The 21,876-nt window shown below is 40.7% G+C and overlaps 1 long non-coding RNA gene across 1 annotated transcript in view; it reads right to left on the bottom strand.

Moving 5' to 3' along the window:
* Window positions 1-14,080, bottom strand: part of LOC137096648 (uncharacterized) — a 42,218-nt gene extending 28,138 nt beyond the window's left edge. The window contains exons 1-3 of the long non-coding RNA XR_010909580.1: window positions 13,707-14,080; window positions 917-1,022; window positions 537-707 (exon numbers count right to left, since the gene is read on the bottom strand). This is a non-coding gene — a long non-coding RNA (uncharacterized lncRNA). The remainder of the gene's footprint in view (window positions 1-536; window positions 708-916; window positions 1,023-13,706) is intronic.
* Window positions 14,081-21,876: the final 7,796 nt, after the last annotated feature.

Raw genomic sequence — 21,876 nt, 5'->3', positions numbered from 1 at the left:
GCAACAGTGAAGATACAGAAAACAAGAAGTGAATCAAGACTTGTTCTCAGGGAATATGCAGGTGCCCCTGGAAGAGATAGCACAAGGAGTGGCCCCTGCCAAAGCTCCAAGGAGATGTGTGGTGGTGGTAGGGGATTTCCCGTTGAAAGGAACAGAAGCAGTGGTTTACAGATCTGATAAGATAACTAAAGAGGTGTGGTGTGTCCCTGCTGTAAAAATCTAAGATGTAACAGAGAGGTGGTTAAACCACTGAGCTGCTGAACTTGTTGACCGAAAGGCCGCAGGTTTGAATCCAGTGACATGAGCTCTCGCTGAGTCCAGCTTCTGCCAACCTAGCAGTTCAAAAACATGCAAATGTGAGTAGATCAATAGGTATTGCTTCTGCGGGAAGGTAACAGCACTCCATGCAGTCATGCCGGCCACATGACCTTGGAGGTGTCTACGGATAATGCTGGCTCTTTGGTTTAGAAATGGAGATGAGCACCAACCCCCAGAGTCAGACATAACTAGACTTAAAGTTAGGGAAAAACCTTTACCTTTACTTTTTTAACAGAGAAGCTGCCAAGGCTTGTCAACCTCACAGATCATTAGCAATGGCACTGCAAGGTGTAGCCTTTGGGAGAACACACAGGATTATGGGTAGGAAGCTGAAGAGCCTTCTTGTTTAGGTCATCATTTGATCTCTCCTTCCAGTTCAAGGACCTGGCCTAGGCAGGGAGAAAAGGATGATAGAAGTGAGTACCTGGTACAACTTGTTTTTTGAAAATAGATCAAATACAAAAGGAGGTGGATTAGTTTGTCTATCAAGGATGTTAACACCCATGAGGGATGACAGCGCAACTGGCACCACCTGTATATAAAACTTTAAGTTGCAAAGGTTTGAACTGTTGTAACATGTCCAGACTTGCCTGTTTACCTTGAAAATGTATAGTTCAATTGATTGGTTATCTACATCTGTCAATCAGTGTTGTTTACATCAATTGGCTTGTTCCCCCAGCTCAATTGTTTGGTTCCACCTCTTCCTAGGGAGGAAAACAATGCTTTCATTTTCATTCTTACCACCAAAAGCTCAACAGATGGACATGCGAAAGGCTTGGCTCAAAGCCCTTGGTCAAGCCATTTCTTACCACCAATTCTCAGGTTTATACCCTTAAGATTCATACTTCATGCCCAGCTTATCTGGATGACGTTGAGGAATCTTAAGCACCTTCAAACCAGTCCTTTGGCATCAAGAGGAAGACTTTGTGTCTTCAATATAGGCAATTGGACTGGGGTTGTGAGTGTTTCAACCTCATAGCCATTGAAAAAGAGGGAACTTGGAAGCTACTCAGCTGGAAAACTCCTTGGACCCAAGACAACCAGAGACTGTAATGTATATTTTCTTTACCCCTTTTTGGAACATCAAGTTTAATGCCTCAGAAAGATAACTCTTTGTGAACAATAAAGCCTATTTCGAGTTATCTATAGTGTCTTGTTGATCCTCAAGGGTTCTAGTTCTCTAAAGGAAGGCAAGAAGCAATCCCCTGGCTTTTTCACTGAGAACTATAGATCCCCAGGCAGCAAAGGCACATGAGGAGTTCCATAATGTGAATCCTAGAAGCCAGGTTGAGAATGATCTTCTTTAGTTTTATTCTAGTTTTTGATTTTAGAAATTCAGTCTGTGCCACAATATTACTTTTGGTCTTCTTTTTACACAGAGAACAGAGCTCAATGTTCTGCTTCCAATTACATTATCTGTCCAGTTCCTATATTGTCAATAAGATGATACCCATGTATTTAGTTACTTTTTCTGGTTGCATAATGAATGTGTTTGTCATAACTAAATTTTTTGCTTTTGGCAAAATTCCAGCAGTCATTCTCCTGCTTGATTTCTTTTTTATCATCTTTATTGAATATTTTCCATACGAAATAAAACCAGAAAAAACCAAAAAGACCTAAAAAGAAAGAAAAAAGAGAAAAGAGAAGAAGAAGAGGGAAAAGAGAAAGGAGAAAATAAGAAAATAAGAAAATAGTTTTATCTAGTCTTGGCTTCCAGTCATCTTCCTTGAGGTTTTTGCTTTTCCCTTCCTTGTCTCTTCTTCTTATTTAGTTCTCCTTCGGTGCTGTGTTCAAATGTATATTCTTCATATCAGTATCTTCCTATTATCTTTATTTTAACTATTCTGAGACTTGGCTCCATCTTTTTCATTAGGTTTCCCTTTCTTTTGGATATCAGGTATGTAAGTCTATCCATGTGTTAATGAGTTGCAAGATGAGTTTCAAGATGGCAATGGTTTGGTCAGTGATATTGATGCAGAGAATGACCAGGAGATCCCTGTTCAAAGTGTAGTTTCCCATGAGAATGTCCCTGAGAGGTGTGGGGATGATGGTGTGCTTTCTGAATTGTTACCAGAGAGTTCCCATAATAGAGAACGTGAAAACAGCTCGACACCTGGCCCAGCTGCAGAAATTAATGAGCAAATAGATAATGAGAAAATAGATAGATGAGTGGTGATCAGTCAAAACAGGAGAGCCAAACAGTGGCTTCGGCGTTCTGCCAGGCTCCAAGAGATAAAGATAAGAAATTCTCAGTTAAAGCGAAACCAATTTCTGAGCACTAGAGACATGGCTAACAAGGAGATAAAAGTTCCAAGTACAGGCTATGTAGTCAGATGAAACATCGTTTGGAATCAAGTCAAGGTCTCGTCCTTGTTTCATGGAAGCTTTGCTTGGAAAATTCATGTTTTAAGTGCATTTGTTTCATGGATTTGATTCTTGGATTCTATGCTTTTATATTCATACCTTGGATTCATGTTTCCTGATTTCTTGCATTTTATTTGGGAAGTTTTGACTTTGTTTTTATGGACTTTGCAGTTCTATTACCCTGGACTACTTTGCTCCTGCTTATCTTCCTACCTAATTGGATTTACCTATTTCTTTAAAGTGTTTTTTTACTTTACTGCTTTTCAATTATCTTCAATAAAAGGATTGCTTCCCATCCAACAGTGTGGTTTTAAGTCAGAGGGCTTTTCCTGTCCTGGAGTGCAACACTCCTGATTGGGTGATAAATGGACTGGCTAGGATCCACACAGGGATTGGCTAGAGGTATCTCTGATATCACAGACAGGAGGAGGGGCTCCCCATGGTGAGAAGAAGAAGAACAGCTAATTCTTGGTAATTTTAAAGGTTCAGTTAATCCCAGAGACACCCCCGTGAAGGGCATGCAACTGAAGGAAATGACATTGGCATGCAGATGATTCCTTGATTGATTTAAGTGTCCAGTTCGGTAAAAACCAAGATGCAAGACCCGGAGGACAAAATGTGATCATCCTGGGTGACCAAAGGATTGAATGCCCTTCTAGAAGGCTAATATATTCATATTTGGTTTAGTTTTTTTTCTTCCATAAGACCATAAGCCTCCAGTCATTTTTAAACAGGTGTGTCAACACAGCCCTGGCAATAAAGGGACTATCTGCCTCACATACACAACAAAGGAACTGATATTAGCCTGGAAGCCACACAACTGCCAGAACTGCTATTATCTGATCTGGGAGATTGCTGGAGGGACTTCCTTAATTGTTTAGCAATCTCCGTTCTCAGGAGCTCATCTAAATAAAGGCCACTGGGGGAATGCATTTGATACAGTTTTATACATTTAAGAATTGATGCAGTACATAATCACTGCAAGTTACACAAGAATTGTATACATTTATTAAAAGGTTTGGACATTATATAGTTTGGGGCACAGTTGTGCTGGTCCTTCTGAAGCCTCCAGCGGCTTCAATATTGCGGAACTTTGGAAGATTTAAAAAATAAAGGAAAAATAATCTCTCTTACTTGAAGTCTCATTAATGTCCACAAATATAATTTGGGTGGGAGGGGGTGCTGTGGCTCAACAAGAGCCAGCTGCCTTCTTTGATGCCTCATATCCATGAGAGTGCTGCAGATGGGTTGCTGTAAATTTTCCGGGCTATATGGCCATGTTCCAGAAGCATTCTCTCCTGACATTTTGCCTGCATTTATGGCAGGCATCCTCAGAGGTTGTGAATTCTTAGTGCTGCATCGTCAGTGCTGCAAATGTCATCTGTACAGATATGCTTTAGTTAAGGTGCTGCTATGTTGCAAAGGAAAAAAATTGAGGGATGTCATTATCAGATATCATTGCAATAATGGAGTCCATCATGATACATTGTTGAAACAGGAGGTCGGCCAAACATTTATAAACTGCACATGTTGGCTTCAATTTCTCTGAGGATGTGATTAATGTTTTTAACAGTGGGGCGGCTGAGGGACTCTGAGCTAATGGTTCATATACAGACACCAGAAGATCTTGTGTAGATATTGCCACAGAGAGCGGGATATATAGTTTGGATCCATTAATTGGCACAGACAAATAATTTCTGCCTTTTCCAATATTGCCTGTGGTTACACAAAATAATTCATGCACATCTACAATAATACGTCAGGACAGCAAAACTTTATTTCTCAAGTGGGGTCTTTGACCAGCATGATTTGGCCAACTTTGTCTCCTGGGAAGGATTCCAAGATAGACTTCCACTTGCATGTGTGCAAATCATAGACAGGGATGTTGTGTAGCAGACACACATAACAGAAGTGCAAAATGTATGGATCCCTTTGTCAGATCAGATCTCATAAGTATATGACTGATGCTGCTGTTTTTTTTAAAAAAATACAGTACTATACAATTGTTTTCACTGAACTGACTTTCACTTGCTATCTTTACAATTTCTATCAGTTTGGCAAGACCCTTTTGGAATTGGGTTGTTGTAGGTTTTTTCGGGCTGTATGGCCATGTTCTAGAGGCATTCTCTCCTGACGTTTCACCTGCATCTATGGCAAGCATCCTCAGAGGTAGTGAGATCTGTTGGAACTAGGAAAAAGGGTTTATATATCTGTGGAATGACCAGGGTGGGACAAAGGACTCTTGTCTGCTGGAGCTAGGTGTGAATGTTTCAACTGACCACTTTTGGAATTCTTTAGGAATTCTTTAGACTTTTTTGCTCCTACCATCCTGATGGAACAAATGGTGCTATCTAGGTTTTGCATCAAGTGTTTATCTATACTTTCTTACTTAGGCGATCCCTCGTAGCTCGAGGATGATGGTCCTCAAAGTGCAGTGTCTTGGCGGTGGGTTCGTAGGTTGCTGTGGAGCCCCATTCTTGATCCACATGTTATCTTGCAGTGAGGACATCGGTTTCCAGGTGGAAGGCGGTCCCACTCAGGGTTGGCTTGACGTGCCATCCTCTTGGCACATTTCTCCCTTTTGCCAACAATTACATGCCTCTTTGGATGTAAGAGGCATGCTGGTCACAGCACTGCTGGTCACAGCTGATCTCCAGTTAGAGTACTCAAGAGTCAGGGCTTCCCAGTTCTCGGTGTCTATGCCACAGTTTTTAAGGTTGGTTTTAATCCCATTTTAAAATCTCTTTTCCTATCCACCAACATTATGTTTTCCGTTCTTGAGTTGGGAGTATAGGAACTGCTTTGGGAGACGGTGATCAGGCATTCAGACAACATGGTCAGTCCATTGGAGTTGATGGCAGGGGATCATTGCTTCAGTAATGGTGGTCTTTGCTTCTTCCAGAACGCTGACATTTGTCCGCTTGTCTTCCCAAGAGATTTGCAGGATTTTTTGGCGGCTACACTAATGGAATAATTCCAGGAGTTGCGTGTGACGTCTGTACACATTCCACGTTTCAAAATGTGTTTATCTATATCTGAAACTTGGCTAATGCATTTTCTTTTATTTCTGTCTGTAGTCCTCTATCTTTTCTAACACATCTCCACATTAACTCTTACAATGGTATATTATGTGGTGAGGGAACCCATGAGTTCCTTTGAAATAATTTCAAGCAGGTCTTGAAATACAGATTTTTTCTATACCTTGTTTTTATCTAGTTAGTTTTAAGTTTTATAATAGTTGTTTATTTTGTCACTGCTTTCATGATAGCCTAATTGTTATGCTTCATTTGACATGGTGGTGATGCTATTAATGTATTTTGTTTGGCTTTGTTTTGTAAAAATACATCTGCAGTAGGCAAAATTAATAATGACCTGTTTACCCTTGTGGACCCCCTCACCTTTCCAAAGAGTTCTTGAATTCTTGCCTAAGGGGCAACTGAAGCCACGTAGGGCAAAGAGGACTGGAGGGGAAATCACAAAAAAGGGAAGGAGGGAGGAGAAGCTGCTGTCAAAGCTGGGTTAAATAAGATGAAGGAAAATGAAATAGATTTCCTTGCCCAGAAAACCCCATGATAAGGTTACTGGAAGCTGGAAACAAGGCGCAGGAGAAGAAATTAAAAACAGCCCTTACAGCACTGTCAGCCTCCATCTCCAAAGGTGAAAGGGGAAAGTTTAGGATTTCCTACACTGTGACAGAACGACCTGGGAGATTTACATGCAAAGAGGTTGAGGGAGCCGAAACAAAAGAAGGGGCATAAGGCTGTCTCCGTTTCGTCTTTGAAAAATATACATGACACTGGAAAGAGGGAGGAAAAGGGAGAGGATTGTTATTCTCTTCTTTACATCTTGCAGTTTTCCATTCCTGCAGCTTAAAAGAAACAGCATATGTACATCCCTCAAAGCCTCCGGCTAGTACCTTTAGGACCTTAGGTCCTGGCATTGCAAAGCCATCTTTCTTTGAACTCGACCTTCAGTTTCCCACACCATGGAAGTGTGGGATAGTGTTTGGCTGGCTTTCTGTGGAAGGTGACTAGTTGCAAAATCTGTCCAGGCATCACAAGCCATAATGAGGTGAGAAAAGGGGTGGGGTGGGGAGGGGGGCTATTGAAAAGGCAGCCTTTTCTCTTGTAATTCTTCGACAGAGGCTGCATCTACACTGCACTGTATCCCAGATTATCTGGTTTGAATTGGATTATATAAATCTACACTGCCAGATAATCTGGAATCAGATCCTGGGATATAGGGCTATAGTGTAGATCCAGCCAGAAAGAGAAGCAAATTTAATTATTGGAAAGGAGATAGGAAGAGGAAGGTGAGAGATAGGTGAGAGGAAGCCACAGGGAGGAGCGAACAAGCTTGTTTTCTGCTTCCTTGGAGACTAGGACGAGGAACAATGGCTTCAAACAAGAGAGGAGATTCCATCTGAACACGAGGAAGAACTTCCTGACTGTGAGAGCCGTTCAGCAGTGGAACTCTCTGCCCCAGAATGTGGTGGAGGCTCCTTCTTTGGAAGCTTTTAAACAGGGGCTGGATGGCCTTCTGTCAGGGGTGATTTAAATACAATATTCCTGCTTCTTGGCAGGGGGTTGGACTGCATGGCCCATGAGGTCTCTTCCAACTCTTCGATTCTATGATTCTATGATTTTATAGGAGCATTTCTTTATGTCTGTTAATAATTTTATTCACTCATCTATTTCTTTTTCCCTATAGAACTTGGTTAGATCTGTTCACCCCTAAGTAAATCCCCACCACACTGTTTACTTGATATTAAATGGGGTCTGGGGTGGGACATTCTTTATTTGCACAGGAGCTAGCCTGCTTTTGGCACAAATACCCAATATGCCCAAATTTGAATAATGGTGGGGTTGGGGATGGGTTTTGATTTTGTCATTTGGAAGTTGTAGTTGCTTGGATTTATAGTTCACCTACAATCAAAGAGCATTCTGAACTCCACCAATGATGGAATTGAACTAAACTCGGCACACAGAACTCCCATGAGCAATATAAAAGGGTTTGGTGAGCATTAACCTTGAGCTTTGGAGTTGTAGTTCACCTACATCCAAAGAGCACTATGGACTCAAAGAATGATAGATCTGGACCAAACTTGGCACAAAGGCTCAATATGCCCAAATGCGAACACTGGTGGAGTTTGGGGAAACTAAACCTTGACATTTGGGAGTTCAAAAAGTCAAAATCATTTATTTCAGTCATTGACCAGCACAGGAAATAGAGTCACATTTTCATACAAACTTGGTATGCTTGGTACATTAAAAATATAAATATAACTACTGAAGCACAATTTGGGTGAGGGAGCGGAAGAGGAAGTTGTAGTTGCTGGGATTTATAGTTCACCTACAATCAAAGAGCATTCTGAACCCCGCCAATGATAGAACTGGGCCAAAATTTCCACATAGAACCACCATGACCAACAGAAAATATTGCGTTTTCTGATGGTCTTTGCCGATCCCTCTCATACCCCTCTTGCGACCCCCTCAGGGGTCCTAACCCAAGGTTGAGAAATGCTGCTTTAGACCCTTTAGACTGGTGGTTCTCACCATGTGGTTTCCAGGTGTTTTGGTCTACAACCCCCAGAAATCCCAGGAAGTTTACCAGCTGTTAGTATTTATGGGAGTTTAAGGCCAAAACATCTGAGGACCTACAGGTTAAGAAACACTACTTTAGATCCTATAGACCTGCCATGCTGTTGGGCCATTTGTTGTCCACAATGTCAGGGTTTGCCTGGTGTGCCAAGCTCTGATTGATTCCAATGAAGACACAAAGGCTGCAGGGCAGAGCCCAAGATTGCCATGGGAACTCTCCTAGATCTGACAAGCCTCATGTTCACCATCATGGGCATTTTATAGACATTGGTAAATAACAGACATTGCTTTGATTGGTACAAATTATGATCGATGGTTTCATTGTTTCAAAGTGCATTCATTATTGTCATGTTTACAACTTGTGATTAGTGTACAGTATGGCAGGAAACTTAATAAAGCCTTCCATTGGAAAGCCAAGGTTAGATACAAAATCAAAAGCATTTTAAGAATTCCATGAGCAGTGAGACAGCAAGATTTGGATTTGATGTTTCCTCCCTGACCAATCAGAGAGCAAGCTGGCAAGGTCCCACCCCTGGACCAATCAGCCGCCAGGAAAATGCTGGCTGGCTTTTTGCATGAACCAATCAGAGGGTTGGGAGGGAATTTCAAGTGGGTAGCAATGTTAATGCATAGAATTCTATGTGTATAAAGATGTCTGCCTTATCCATATTCAGTATGATTACACACTTTTAACCCTTGTTGTGTGTGAGCGTCCCTTCTGCAGATTGAATACAGATTCTGTTGTTTGTCTTCACGCTGGTGAGATCCTGATTTGTCGTCTCAGAATATTCACAGTTAGTGGAACTTGCCAGGTTATTTCCCTCGGTATCCGTGGGATAGCTAATATTTCAAATTTTCCAGCTTCAGTACTGCCATATAATCCAGTTTCTGAATGCAGATTGACTGCATTGGATTATATGGCAGTGTAGACCCATATAATCCAGTTCAACACAGTTAATTTGCATTCAGAATTGGATTATATGGCAGAGTAGATCCAGCCTCTGTGAGATCAGGGCTGGGGCAAGGAGGGTGAGGGACCTCTTCTAGTAAGTACATAGAATTCATGCTACTCAGCATCTAAAAGAAATGGCTAACAAAATTTAGCTTCATTGTAATCAGAATGTGAATGATATTCATTTCAGTCAAATAAAATTGTTGAAACCTTAAATTCATGGCTGATATCAGTACTAGACAGGATGAGAGTGAAAAAGAATGAAACTTAGCCGTAAAGGCAAGCGGAAACTGTTGCTAGTTGTTAGAATTGTAAAAAAGTCTTTCAATCTCCTTGTAAAGTAGGAGTATGCTCATAACACTATGTAACAACATTTTAAAAAATATGTTATTGGTTTGAAAGTTTTATTTCCTGTTTAATTGTGTGGTACTTACTTTGAAACTTCATTTTTGTGGCTGCCAAAAATAATGTTGAATTGACTGAGACCCTTAAGATATTCACTGAAAAACTATAGCAAAATGTGCTGCAAGATGTCCCCAAAAAACAAAGTTTTTGCAGGTTAATACACCTTTTCCATATTTTTATAATAGAACCAATTAGAAAATGATATTTATAACCCAAGAGCAAAAATCGTGTTACATAATGTAATATGTGGGTCCTCTGGGATCATGTCCTTAGCTTAGATATCCACATTGCAGAGATGGCCTTGAGTGCTTTGCATTGTTGAAACTGGTGTTCCAGTGATGCCTATTCTTCATGAAGTCAGATATAGCTATGGTAACATGCCATAGTCACAACTCCTTCAGATTAGTATCAGGCACTCTACATAGAACTACCTTTGAAAACTAGATCACAAAAGAATTGTTGCGCCAGGTGTAATGCTATACATTATCACAATGCACTGCATCATAACAAAGAAAATATTCAAGCTGGTATTGTTGGTACTGCATATTTGTGGAAGCCAATATTGTAAGGAGCTGAAATATCTTTACATTTTAAAACAGTGTTTCTCAACCTGAAGGTCAGGACCCCTGGGGGGGGGGGGTCGTGAGGGAGGCTTCACAGGGGTCCCAAAGACTATCAGAAAACACATTTTTCTGATGATCTTCGGAACCCTTTTGGCAGAGAAGGCTAAAGATCTTTCCGCCTGTTTTCTCTTCCTTTTGGAAAAAAGACAGCGAATTGTCCCACCAAAAGCTCTCCTCCTGCTCTCTGGATGTAGATGAACTAACACTCCAAAATTCAAGTTCAATGCCCACCAAACCCTTCCAGTATTTTCTGTTGGCCATGGGAGTTATGTGAATCAAGATAGGTTCAATTCCATCATTGGTGGAGTTCAGAATGTTCTTTGATTGTAAGTGAACTATAAATGACTGTATTTTGCTATTTTAATGTTTTAGTGTGATTTAGAATATGATGTTTTAATAACTGTCTGTAATATGGATGTTGGAAACAGCCTGAGTCCCTCGAATGGAGGCGAGAAGACCGGTATACAAAACTGCTAAATAAATAAATAAATAATAAATCCCAGCAACTACAACTCCCAAATGTCACGGTCTACTTTCCCCAAACGACACCAGTATTCACATCTGGGAATATTGAGTTTTCATACCAAGTTTGGTCCAGATCCAGGGGCGGCTCAACCCATTACGCAAAGTAAGCATTTGCAGTATAGTTGATTTTGCCCAGGGGCACTTGAGGCGCTCTTGGGGGAAAATAGACCTTGACATATGCTAGTTGTAGTTACTGGGATGTATAGTTCACGTAAAATCAAAGAGCATTCTGAACTCCACCAATGATGGAATTGAACCAAATATGGCACACAGAACTCACATGATGAACAGAAAATATGTATCAGTGATTGGTGGGGGGGGGGGGGCAAAATACTATTTGTTTATCGTTGAAAATTACCTAGGGCTGCCTCTGGGTGTAGGTAAACTACAACTCCAAAACTCAAGGTCAATGCCCACCCAACCCTTCCAGTATTTTCTATTGGTCATGGAAATTGTGTGTGCCAAGTCTGGAGTTCAAAATGCTCTATTATTGTAGGTGAACTATAAATCCCAGCAACTACAACTCCCAGTTGACAAAATCAACATCACCAGTATTCAAGTTTGGGCATATCAGGTATTTGTGCCAAATTTGGTCCAATGAATGAAAATACATCCTGCATATCAGATACTGACATTACAATTCATAACAGTTATGGGGTAGCAAGAAAAATACTTTTTTGGTTGGAAGTCACCACAACATGAGGAACTTTATTAAGGGATCACAGCATTAGGAAGGTGGGAAACACTGTTTTAAAGCATGTAGAACCCAAAGAAACTCTCACGACAGACAAAGAATGAGTCAAACCAAGATTCATGGCAATGGCAAGTAGCTGCAGTGCAATTGCATCTTTGTCATTCTTGAACTGGGCAATATGGGTGAAAGGGCAAGAAGGAAAGGACTCTGGTATATGGGAAACATCTGGTTCACAGTGACACTGAGCAGAAGTTTGCTGAACTCTGTTATTTGGATTTCTGACTGTCAATCCAGATGCACTAGCAAAGGGGTTTAGAGTCAAGTTTACATAGGGCTGAAGTTTCTATTTTCGCTAAAAACACAAGGATAAAATTGTAAAGCAAACATTTCTAGGTGAATGAATGTGGAAAACAGCCAGGTTTCTACAGGATTAGAGTTCATATTACAAATTGCCCATGTATGTGTGTAATTGTGGGAACTATTTGCATCTAATTGCTCACCACTCTTCCCTGGTCAGAAAAAAATCCAAAAGTGTGTGGGATTTTAAAAGTTTGCAAACTTGCAGGGAAACCTGGTTGTTGTACTCCGCTCAAAGCTGCCTTAGTGAAACTCCACTAGATAAAAAGCTTTCTGACGCTAGAGTTCCCTGCCAGACCTCCGAGAACTTAGTTTGGGGGAAACCACAATAATGTCTGCTGTGAAGAAATAAAAATAAACACAGTCGGAAATATCCTATGTACATTGTAGAGGCCTTTGGCTGCATAGTTTATGATGATGACATTTCACATGAACCAAATCGGACAGATTCAGAAGTGTGCAAATCTAAGTATGGCAGCTCTGAAGTGAACTGGATATGAATCTTTTATTAACAATTAGGATTCAAGGGATCGTGAAAGCACAAAATGCCCCCCCCCCCCACCACCACACACACACACATTTTCAGGTTTCTCTTATGTGAACTTGATTGTTCCTGAGTTTGCAGCAGCTGCTGCCTCGACCTCTTTGCCCCATTCGGTTTGTTACTCGTCCATTTCTCCTTTCATGTCCTGCCAAAAATGCTAGCCTTAACTCCAGTTTATACATACACACACATGTATGCATGTATGTGTGTATAGATGTATCAATATATTCAATACTTTATCAGAAAAAGATATATTTAGTCATCCTGGCTTTCAAAAACAATAGCAGCTTCTTCACATTTTTTTGGAGACATCACTGTTCATTAGACTTTATTAACCGTTCAAATCTTTCTAGTAGGATGCCTCATAAAATATTCATCGACTTTTCAGTCATTGCTACTCTAAATATGTAAAATATTGTCTGTGTATTTTGAATTGGTCTCCTTATATTATAAGCTTCACAACAAGGTTCCTAGTTAACATAAATTAATGGGGAGTTATTTGTTCATTACCTCAGAAATGATTTTTCAGAGAAATCTCATTTATGGGTTGTTGTAGGTTTTTTGGATTGTATGGCCATGTTCTGGAAGCATTCTCTCCTGACGTTTTGGCTGTATTTATGGCAGGCATCCTCAGAAGTTGTGAGGATCTCGCAACCTCTGAGGATGCCTGCCATAGATGCAGGCGAAACGTCAGGAGAGAATGCTTCCAGAACATGGCACTACAACCTGAAAAACCTACAACAACCCAGTAATTCTGGCCATGAAAGCCTTCGACAATACAATCTCTTTTATGATCCAAAGATCCAACCCTTTTACCCCCCCCCCCCCCCCGCCCCACCATTTGATTTTCTCTCCCTCCCCATTGTCTCACATCAACACAGTACTGCTAGAAGCAAAACATGACAGAAGGAAATGGAATATAGAGATTGCTGAGCTGCTGAACTTGCTGACTGAATGGTCGGCAGTTCAAATCCGGGGAGTGGGGTGAGCTCCTACTGTTAGCCCCAGCTTCTGTTAACCTAGCAGTTCAAAAACATGCAAATGTGAGTAGATCTATAGGTACCTCTCCAGCGGGAAAGTAGCGGTGATCCATGCAATCATGCCTTGGAGGTGTCTACAAACAACGCCAGCTTTTCTTCAGCTTAGAAATGGAGTTGAGCACCATCCCCCAGAATCAGAGTTGACTAGATTTAATGTCAGGGGAAACCTTTACTTTTATCTTTACAGATAGAAAAAATATCTTTGAGATATGCAGATAATTTTTTTTGAAAGGAATACTTGTCCTTCACCCAAATCAGTGGATATCAAGAACTAGCAATCCTACCTTTGTGTTGCCTGAATATTGGTAGAAAAGAATGTTGTTGTTGTTGTTGTTGTTGTTGCTGCTGCTGCTGCTGCTGTTGCTCTTTTTCCAGTTGTAGATTGAAGGTAGATTATAAATTTAAAACAGATACAGCTAAAAATGGTTATAGAAAGTATTAAAATATGACTAACCTATCAACCTTGAAAGCATTTAAAATCATAACCATGAAAAGAACAAGAACTATAAGCCACCCAAGCAGTCATCCCTCAAAAACCAGCCGAAAGAGAAAGATCTTCGTCATGAGATATATGAAAGCGTAATCAGCCTAACCTCACCAGACAGGGAATTTCAGGGCCTGGCAGGAGCAATCACTAAGCCCTCTGATGTATTTTTGTTTTCTCTTTCTCTCTCTCTCTCTCTGCACATGAAATGAGAAAAGGTCTTAAATACACATAACAGTCATGTTTGGGAGACGTGAATCAGTCCAAGCCATGCCTGCAGTTAGAAGATAAAATATTAACAATTAGCTTCCTGTTAAATGATTGCACAAATGAAACTGGAACATTTCATTGTACAGCTGTTTTCATCGTTTTCAGATCAATCAGCCTGGTAGTGTTTGTTTTTCTAATAGTAAATCAGAATGTGTTTTCAATTTCATAAAATAAGATTCTGTTTATACAAGTGTTTCTGTGCTATATGTGTGCACATTTTGGTGCCCTCTCTGTGGGACAAAACTATGAAGCTAGAGTGCCTAGAAGTTTATGGCATAATTGCTGCCATTTTCACAGATGAGCAAAAGACTAATTGGAAATGTACAGCGCCACCAGGGTGTACAAAGACCCACCGGGATGTTGTTTTTTTTTTTTTTCCAAAGTAGTCTTTCTACAAAGAGCAATGATTTTTTTTCCAGCAGTCTTAGTAACAAATACAGCCCTATTTGTATGATTTAAAAATGTGTTTCTTTATTAACTTTATTTAAAGAGTTTTAAAAGTTACACTAACAGTCAAAAAAGTGAATCAAGAAAAGAACTAAGGAGGAGAAACACAAAAATGCCATTAAAAAAAAGAAAACAAAAAGAAAGAAGAATAAAAACAATGTAGTGGACTTCCAATTTATCCTCACTTAGCCAAAAGAAAACAAGATAAGCTTCACCCTCAAGGCCAGGAGCCCCCGGTGGTGCAGTGGGTTAAACTCTTGTGCAGGCAGGACTGAAGACTGACAGGTTGGAGGTTCGAGTCCAGGGAGAGCGCAGATGAGCTCACTCTGTCAGCTTCAGCTCCCTCTGCGGGAACCTGAGAGAAGCCTCCCACAGGGATGGTAAAACATCAAAACATTCGGACATTCCTTGGGCAACATCCTTGCAGACGACCAATTCTCTCACACCAGAAGCAACTTGCAGTTTCTCAAGTCCCTGACACAGAAAAAAAACCCTCTAGACCTCCCAATTTTGACTCCTTTCTCAAACCCCCCCCCCCCAATATTATTCTTCAAAACTCAAAATTGGCAAGTCCTTCACTTCCTGCTGCAAAAAAAAAAATTCCAATATTTCTTTCTTTTTTTCCTATTTCCCTTTTTTTAGTAAACAGGTTAATTTGTCCATTTCATCCATGCTTTAAAACTGGTGAGTGAATTGTGGGTTCTGAGCCTGGAGTGCCTACCTCCCAAAGAATCAAACAAGACACAGACGGGTTGAAGGCAAAATCAGAGGCATTTATTCTCAATGGCCAAAGAGGATGTCAAAGGAGTCTGTGCTCCAAAGGCTGACATATCAACAATTCCAAATAATCACATTGATTTATTGATAGCACCGGGATTGTGGCACAGCCGGCTGAGTGTCAGCTGCATTAAGATCACTCTGACCAAAAGGTCATGAGTTCGAAGCCAGCCCGGGTTGGAATGGCTTTCCAACCTATTGTGTGTAGCCTGTTGTCGACCTTTGCAACCCGAAAGACAGTTGCATCTGTCAAGTAGGAAAATAAGGTACCACCTTAAAGTGTGGGGAGGCTAAATTAACTGATTTATGAGGCCATAAAGAAGACTCCAGCAAAGCATTCCAGCAGGGAAGTATGCGGGAATGCGGAAGTGCTTCATCAGCGTCGCAGATGGACAATTAAAGCGACAGCTCCCCTGGTGGCCAGAAAAAGTTAAATAGCCTCTGTGTATGTCTGTATATGTTGTATGTTAAAATTGGCATTAAATGTTTGCCATATATGTGTACACTGTAATCCGCCCTGAGTCCCCTGCGGGGTGAGAAGGGTGGAATATAAAAGCTGTAAATAAAATAATTAATTAATAAATAATGATAGTACATTGACAATAGTATAAAACAATAAGACTTTGCCACGCCGATAATTCATTGGTCCAGGTTGGTGCTGGCTAGAATCTGCCACCTCATTGGATGAGACGTGTGTCCAGTCTCGCCTCTGATTGGTTTCAAGGCAAGTCGGGAAATTTAATAAAATGTCACTAGTGAATTTGAAGGCTTGCATCTGTCTGTGGGTCCTCCCAGGAATCGGGTGTGCCTGGAAAAGGATGCAGCTGATCAAAAGTTAATGGATCTTGATGTCCCAGTGCCAGGCTTAAACAATGAGTGCTACCCAGACATACAAAGAGTAGTTCAGGATGTTGGCTGATACAATGGGGATCTCACAGAAGGAGCTCAATACAACATTATAGATCAGACAATGTTCCCAGGGTAAAATCAGACAATATTTAGAAAACCCTTGTATATATTTTTGTGTATTACTGTCAATGACCAGCACCAAAAGAAAACTCTTGTGTGTTCCATGCAACGTTCCAGGGTATTATGAAGGGATTAGGCTAAATGTGTGGCTATTCCCTGAGGTCTGGTGTGTGTGGAAGAATTAGGCAACATTCGAGGGAGCAGTTCATTAAAGGTTATTGTAGAATTAAGGAAGAGGTCAATTCACGCTCGCTGCCTGTCCCAATGGGACTGTGGACTCTGGTGTTCATATTTTTGGGGTCCAACTTGCTTCCACACTAGAGTCCTTTAAGCACTGCATACTCAGAATTATGCCACAACCAGATGGTGGTAAACTAATCTGTGTTATTTCCCATGTGTTTACATTGTAATTATTGTACACATTGACATAGCGGTCACCTCAGCAAAGGTAGAAAAAAGTGTCATATTACTTGTATCTGATTTATTATAGGTGGACATTCTATGGTCAGTTTCCTACATCAAAGGTCCCTTCTATACTGCCCTTCTAGCCCAGGATTTGATCCCAGGTTATCTGCTTTGAACTGTATTGTATGAGTCTCCACTGCCATATAATCTGGGATAAGAAGATAATCTGGGATCAGAGCCTGAGATATAAGGACAGTGTAGATGGGCCCTCAGCTTTTTTTGCACTCCATAGAATACGTGAGCATCCTTTGCATAGAAACTTCACTTTGGATGTAAAATTGTAATGTATTCCTTTCCTCTCTTCAACGCTGTTTTAAACCTATCCTAATTCTGTCCAAAATATGTATTTAAGAAAACAACCATCACTAATACCACTGCAGCATGAGTCTCTAAAGAAGTGACGAAATCTACTGGTTTTATCAACAAGAGTGGTACATTTCAGACTGTCCAACATCTCATGTATACAGTTGCATCACAATATTACCTGAATATACTGGATCATGTAAATGAAGTATTTTGTATCTGCTGTAATTTTTAAAATTGTTATTCACTGGTTTGAAAAATCTAGATCCAAGTGGTCTGTCTGTTCATAAATAGATAAAGGATGACTGAATGCAGTGGTAACCTTGAACAGCAAGGATGACTAAGCTTTCATTTAAAGCCAATTCACATGTTTTAATTAATACAAGTTGATATAAAAAATAGAGAATGGCTTCAAGCATGGTTGCTCAAAATCTCAAGTGCTGAAAGTGACAAAAAAACAGCTTTTTAAGCTCTACTCCTTTCCCAACCTCCATTCCCAGGGCCCCGGAGAGATTTATGGCTGAAAATAAAATACGTCTCTCTGCAGGAAAAGGTCACTGAATGGTTGGAAGCAAAACTGAGGACCATGGAAAAATCCACGTCTGTTTAGTTTACCAGTGTCACATAATTAGTCATGCATTAGGATTGCAATATTGTGTTTTTTAACATATCTATTGATGTGTTATTATGTATTCAATGTTTATGGAAGTTATTTGAAGTACTTTTAAAAAGCAACAACAGTTCTACTTGTTCCTTTTGGGCAGTTAAAACAGGCAACAGTGTTAAGTCTGGATTGCTGAGAGAAGAGTAACTACGGTCATCCAAGCACCTTCTATACTGCCATGTAATGCAGTCTGAAACTGCATTATATGGCAGTGTAGATGTGGCCCTAGACATGATGCATTAGTTTGGATAATAGCTTTCTCCTGTTGTAAAATGTATATGCCGAAGGATGCATTACAGATGATAGATAGAATCAAGGAAGTCCCTGTTCTAACTCTAAGATCTAAACAAGGCTGTTGATGATAGATAGGGTCACCATAAGGGCCTCATCGCATTGAGGTCAGTAAGCCAAGCGATAGCGAGGGAATTCACCATGGACAGTTAATAACAACAAAATGTATATCAGTTGTTTTTCTTTGCAGGCAAATTCACTTGGATCAGTCCGATTGGGCTGTAGAGGGATGTAGAGGGAATCCTTGGGGAGGTGAGATCTACCACATGTATATTAGTTTCCTTGCCTTCCTGGCTTCTGAAAGTAGTTAGAGGAGGACTGGCTAAGTGGTGCATGCCCCATTGCAAGAAGGGAATTTTCCATCTTACCTAAAAGATGCTGTTGTTTTAATAAAGGTCTCCAGGAATCCCGCCATGCTGAATAATTTGGATAAGGCTCTGGTAAATGTGGTGGTCTCCCAGCTCCAGGGATTTCTGGATGAGATAATTATTTAAATCCATTTCAACTTTCCTCAGGCCTATTTATGCAGCCATATTGGGCTGGAAGTGTTGTAGTTCTTCTCAGACCTTAATGGGGAGGAAGAAACCCTTCCCTCCCCCCAACATTCCTGACTCTTTTCCGCCTAATGCTGAAATTTAGGAATGGCTGGGAAGCCCAAACCTAAGAAATATATAGCTAAATATGTCTCTCCTCTTTTTCCCATCTGGAAACATCTGTACAGTGTAAGGAAGAGAGTTTGTTTTTTGGCATGTGTCTCTCTGTCCAGGAAATGGCAAAAGTAACATGACATGGTCTTAACTCTTAAATTGGCAAGGCTCTTATTTTAAAATGATTGAAAAAAATGCTTGAGAGCCTGCACCCCAACTTACAATCCCATCTGGCCACTGTGATCCTCTAAGGGGGCCCTCCTCTCAATCCCACACCTGTCCCAAGCACAGCTGGTGAGCACGAGAGAGAGGGCCTTCTCTGTGGTCACTCCAGCTCTTTGGAACACCCTCCCTACTGAAGTGAGAATAGCCCCTTCCCTCCCCTCCTTTAAAAAAAATTTAAACAAATCTATGCAGATGAGCAGATGAATATTGGAGCAGATGAATATTGAAAAAAGCCACCCCCTCCTGACTGCTTTCGTACTAAACAATAACACACCATAGGACCACTTTATATCTATTTATCTCTAGATTCCATTTGGGAAGTCTGACTTGGCCACAGTGGTATATGCTCTGGTTACATCCCATATAGACTACTGCAACGCTTTCTACATGGGGCTGCCTCTGAAGACTGCCCGGAAGCTACAACTAGTCTAACGTGTGGCAGCCAGACTACTAACGGGAACAGGGTACAGAGAGCATACTACTCCTCTGTTGTGTCAGCTCCACTGGCTGCCAATCAGCTTTCGAGCACAATTCAGAGTGCTGGTGTTGACCTATAAATCCCTAAATGGCTCTGGCCCAATTTACCTGTCCGAACGGATTCTCCCCTATGAACCATCAAGGTTGTTAAGATCTTCAGGAGGGACCCTGCTCTCGGTCCCACCTCCCTCACAATCACGTTTGGTGGGAACGAGGGACAGGGCCTTCTCGGTGGTGGCCTCTTGGCTTTGGAACTCCCTCCCGATAGAGATTAGATCTGCCTCTTCCCTCCTGACTTTTAGAAAACTGGTAAAATCGTGGCTTTGGGATACTGCATTTGCAGAATGATGATTGAGTCAATAACTGCTGACCTTTCTGGCAGATGGTGATGAATTTGTGATTCACTCTGACGAACTGACTTTTTTGTAACTTTTTTGTTACTTGTATGAAATGTATTTTAATGTATTGTATATTGATGATGTATATTGTTTTATTTTATTGTATGTAACCCTATGTTGTTAGCCGGCCTGAGTCCCTCCTTGGAGGTTGAGAAGACCGGGTTATAAAAACTTTAAATAAATAAATAAATAAATACTTGGTTATTGCACTCTAGGGGCCCTTCTACACATCCATATATCCCAGAATATCAAGGCAGAAAATCCCACATTATCTTAGTGTGGACTCAGATAACCCTGTTCAAAGCAGATATTGTGGGATTTTCTGCCTTGATATTCTGGGATAGAGGGCTCTGTGGAAGGGCCCTTAGAGGCCCAAACATCACCTCTCCCATAGAGCTTACTTTATATGCACTTTTAATTATGATCTGTATTATATTGTTATGTTTTATGTATATTTGCTTCTGTTCTATGATTGAATACAGCACTGAATATTCACCTTTTGTATGTGTGACCATGGAAACAGGGGCGGAGCCAACTGCCACTTTAAAACAGACAGTCTGTAGTTGGAGAGCTACAGGAGAAGACTGATACTCTAAGACAGGGGTCCTCAAACTAAGGCCCGGGGGCTGGATGTGGCCCTCCAAGCTCATTTACCCGGCCCTCGCTCAGGGTCAACCTAAGTCTGAAATTATTTGAAAGCACACAACAACAACAACAATCCTATCTCATCAGTCAAAAGCAGGCCCACACTTCCCATTGAAATACCAATAAGTTTATATTTGTCAAAATTGTTATTAATTTTAATTATTGTATTGTTTTTAAGTGTTTTTGCATTACAAATAACACATGTGCAGTGTGCATAGGAATTCATTCATTTTTTTTTCAAATTATAATCCGGCCCTCCAACAGTTTGAGGGACTGTAACCTGGTCCTCTGTTTAAAAGGTTTGTGGACCCCTGCTCTAGGAGGAGTATCAGGGAAATAGTCTACAGTCTGTGAACTATAGAAGAGGCTGTTCTGTTGAGTAGAGAGAACCAGAAGGGATCTATAGTTTAAAAACTACAGGGAAAGGACTGATTCTACTTAGTAAGAATCAGGGAGGTTTGGGCTTTTAGCCTGAGTAGTTAAATAAGTTGAGTTGGCTTATTTATATCAATAGTTAGTGTTGAGAGGCTCTATTGTAACAGAAACATCATAAAGATTAAGCTTGTAACTGAAGTAATCTTTTAAAGAAAAAAACCCAGTTTGAAGAAAAATAAGTGAAACCTGTTTAGTGGAAGGAAGAGTCCTTTCCAGAGTTGTTTAAGCAAAGTTATAAATGTAACCTTTGAAGATCTGTACCTCTAAGAGAAGAGAAACATTAAATCCATCACGTTTCCTCTACATTTCAATAAACTTGTTACTGTTCTTTTCCTAAAGCCTTGCCTCTGATACAATTTCTTTCCAAGTTAAGTCACGCTACACAAAAGAAAGACCAAATCAATATTATTAGCCATAAGCTACACTATTAAGTTAATAAACCCTCACAAAGCTGTGGCTCCTTTACAAACGGTTGCAAATTGGTGGTGGTAATCATACGCTTCCTCACAACGTGAAAAGGTTTTTTTGAATGCCTGGTTGGGAAAATAGCAAGGGAGTTGGCTCCCTTGGGCAGCACTGGCACTTTCCCCTCTCTACAGATGATCTTTGACTTATCGGCAGGTCATATCAACATCCAAAAGCTGCCCCCTGATTTAGATATGAGGTTGATTTATACATGAGTATTTCTGCCTAATTAAATAAACTGACACCAACTAAATCTACCTCCAAGATACTGTTGTTTTACTGTTTAGCAAAACCACTGGGCATCTCTCCTGGTCTGAATCACAAGGACCTTCCCTTCGTGCACTACATTTTTTAAGTTCAATGAACTATGAAAGCAGCAAACCCCACGGTGCGCTAGCAGGAGACACTGATTCAGTTGACATGTCCCAAGAGATCTAAAACCCAAGCAGAAAGCAGTCTGGTGTGAGTGGGGTCTTAAACTTAAACTGGTGG

The sequence above is a fragment of the Anolis sagrei genome, chromosome 3 (assembly GCF_037176765.1).
Source record: "Anolis sagrei isolate rAnoSag1 chromosome 3, rAnoSag1.mat, whole genome shotgun sequence".
Taxonomy (NCBI): Eukaryota; Metazoa; Chordata; class Lepidosauria; order Squamata; family Dactyloidae; genus Anolis; species Anolis sagrei.
This window is presented reverse-complemented; position numbering and strand designations above follow the sequence as displayed.